The following is a 3,777-nucleotide window of genomic DNA, read 5'->3' as shown; positions in this document are numbered from 1 at the left end:
CGACAGAGTGAGACTCCGTCTCAAAAAAAAAAAAAAAAGTTGATTCTTCTGCTTTCTCCACTTGGAGTTTAGTGCGTACTTTCCTGCCATTATCTCCTTCTTATTCTGCTGGACAGCAGGAGTCACATTCTGAGTCTAAAAATCTGAAAGAATGTTGTCCCACCCACAGCACCAATTGAAAATATAAAACAGGAGAGGGAGGATAAAAATTGGCCTATCCTGCCCCCTCCAGTTGCAGAAACATCTGTACTGCTTCCTTCAGTAGCAGAAATAGAGACCTCAATACAAAGAATTTTACGCTCTGCTGCCATAGCTGGAGAGCCCTTCGGACCTTGCATGTTTCCTATTTCCATAAGGCCTGATCCAAACAATCCACAGCAGTTTATTCATGAACAAACCCCACTAGAGTTTACGTTGTTGAAGGAATTAAAAACTAGTGTAATTAATAATGGGGTACAGAGCCCATTCACCTTAGGATTGTTAGAAACTGTATTTGGTGCTATGCGCCTTCTACCCTTTGATATAAAACATTTGGCCCACACTTGTTTGTCTGCTAGTGCATATCTGACATGGAATTTAAATTGGCAAGAAATGTGTGCAGACCAGGCTAGACAGAATCATGCTGCTGGGCACAGAGACATTACAGAGGATATGCTGTTAGGTAATGGCCCTTATTCAGACCTGGAACTTCAAATGGCACTTCCAGGTGCTGCTTATCAGCAGTGTGCACAGGCCGCTAAACATGCCTGGGTCACAATTCCAGAAGAGGGAGTCCCAGTACAATCCTTTTTACATATCATGCAAGGGTCGCAGGAGCCCTATGTGCAATTTCTTGCAAGATTACAAGAGTCAGTGAAGGATCAGATTCCTCATACAGCTGCCACAGAAATGCTAACCTTAACTTTAGCTTTTGAAAATGCAAACGCAGATTGTAAATGTGCTCTGGCACCTGTGAGGTGTACAAAACTTGGGAAATTTTCTCAGAACTTGTCAGGATGTAGGAACTGAGCTCCATCACTCTGCAATTTTAGTTCAAGCAACAGCTAATTTAGTAGTTGACAAATCTAAAAGGAGCCAAGGGTCAAACCCTAAAGTGGGAAAATGTTATAACTGTGGAAAAACTGGACATTTTAAAAAGGAATGCCTTATAATGCGGTGCCCCCCCCATCCCCTCCCAGCAGAAAAAATGCCAGTACTCTGCCCTCGCTGAAACAAAGGAAATCACTGGGCTATTCAATGCCACTCCAAATTTCATCAAAACGGCACCGCCCATCAGGAAACGAGAAGGGGGCCTGGACCAGGGCCCCTCAAACAATGAGGGCATTCCCAGTTCAGACTACAACCCCACTTCAGGGGTGGGTCCCAGGAGGAACATTGATTCCCTCACCCCAGGAACACCAGGAAGTGCAGGATTAGATCTTCTAGTCAGAGAAAGAATTACATTAGTTGGTGGATGCAAACCTATCAAAGTCCCCACTGGCATTTGGGGACCTTTACCAGCAGGATACATGGGACTAATTTTAGGCAAAAACGGCCTTAACTTGCAAGGCATCACTGTAGTCCCAGGAGTAGTTGACTCTGACTATGAAGGAGAAATTCAAGTAGTTTTACTGTCACAAGATCTTTGGGTTTTGGAACCTGGAGAATATATTGCTCAATTATTGCTTATTCCCTGCAAATTATACTCTTCTCCATGAAAGGAGAAACGAGGAAATAAAGGATTTGGGAGCACAACTACATGAGAAATCTATCACAACCTATACCCTGTAATAGACCCACCTGTGTAGTACGAAGGAAAGGAAAGAAATTGTATGGGCTTATGGACACCGGAGCTGATGTGTCAGTAATATCCAGTAAGGACTGGCCTCCAGCATGGCCTCTCAGACTAACCTCTACATCCCTAGTGGGAGTAGGAGCAGCTAAAAGTGTTCAACAGAGTGCTGAGATTTTTACCTTGTCTTGGTCCGGATGGACAATCATGTACTTTCCAGCCTTATGTTGCAAATACAGCTATCAATGTATGGGGTCAAGACTTACTTACAGCATGGGATATGAGATTTACAAGTGAAAACTTTGATAACCCAGGATTTAAAATGTTGAAGGACATGGGATATCAGAGTGGAAAAGGTTTAGGGAAATTCCTACAAGGAAACCCTAACCCGATATCTATAACTGGAAAAACAGTTAGCAAAGGGCTAGGATGTCAGGATTTCTGATGGGGATCATTAATATATTTCTCCTCCACCCACTTACCATTAGAATGGCTTTGTGACAAACCTGTGTGGGTGGATCAATGGCCCCTAACACAGGAGATGATAGATCAACTTCATCTGTTGGTAAAAGAACACTTGAATTCAGGACATACGGAGAAGTCAGCCCCTGGAATTCACCGGTATTTGTTATTCCAAAAAAGTCCGGAAGATGGTGACTACTGCATGATTTGAGAGCTATTAGTGCACAAATTAAACTGATGGGTGCCTTACAGCAAGGTTTACCTTCCCCAGCAGCCATTTCAAGAGACTGGCCTCTTGTAGTAATAGATCTTAAGGATTGTTTCTTTACTATACCATTACACAGAAGGATAAGCCTAGATTTGCCTTCTCTGTGCCTTCTATTAATCATAGAGAACCTGTTTCTCACTATCCATGGAAAGTTTTACCTCAAGGAATGCTTAACAGTCCTACATTATGTCAGCACTTTGTGGGAAGAGCATTAAAGGAGCCTTGAAATATGTTTCCCACTGTGTATATCATTCATTTTATGGATGATACTCTTTTGGCCGCTCCTACAGATCAAATTTTACATCAGTTATTCAGAGAAACAAAACAGGCTTTAATTAAATGGAATCTCAAAATTGCTCCAGAGAAAGTGCAAACAACTTCCCCATACCAATATGTAGGAACTATTGTTATGGAGAGGAGTGTACGGCCTCAGAAAGTAGTTCTCCGTAAAGTCAGGTTACAGACTAGACTTTAAATGATTTTCAATAATTATTAGGAGATATTAATTGGTTGTGATCAATGCTAAGTACTGCAACTTACCAACTTACACATCTTTATCAAACCTTTCAAGAAGATTCTTCATTAAATTCCCCACAGCAATTGATCAAAGAGGCAGAAGTGGAGTTACAACTTGTAGAGCAGACTCAACGGCAATGATATGCCTCACGGCTACAACCACAAAAACCTTTGCTTTTGTTTTTCCTATCCCTCACTCTCCAACAGGACTTTTAAGCCAATGCTTAGACAAATCTGTAACAGTAATAGAATGGCTCTTTCTACCTAATCAAACAGTCAAAACCTTGCAAGTCTATCTTTCTTTAATTACACAAATTTGTAACTGTCTGGGCAGGCATAGGTCAAACATGCTTATGGGATATGATTCAGATAAAATTATTGTTCTTTTAGACTCTCAGCAACAGTCCAGGGCTTGGGAAATGTCGACTGCCTGGCACATCACTTTTGCAGACTTTGTGGGTGCAATAGACAACCAGTATCCCTCAGACAAAATTTTGCAGTTTTATAAAGTCCATTCTTTCATTCTTCCTGTGATTACTTACCACAAGCCTACTTCAGGTGTCCAGACTTCATTTACTGATGGCTCTTCTAAAGGTCATGCAGCTATTTATGGACCTAAACATACTCAAACAATAATGACCTCTGGGGTTTCAGCTCAAGGCTCAGAGTTAATTGCAGTCATTCAGGTTTTACAGCTCATAGCTGCAAATCCTATCAACATTGTCTGTGATTCAACTTATGTTTTTTTTTTTTTTTTTTT

Source organism: Colobus angolensis, unplaced genomic scaffold, assembly GCF_000951035.1.
Source record: "Colobus angolensis palliatus isolate OR3802 unplaced genomic scaffold, Cang.pa_1.0 Scaffold10, whole genome shotgun sequence".
Taxonomy (NCBI): domain Eukaryota; kingdom Metazoa; phylum Chordata; class Mammalia; order Primates; family Cercopithecidae; genus Colobus; species Colobus angolensis.
Note: the sequence above shows the minus strand (reverse complement) of the source record.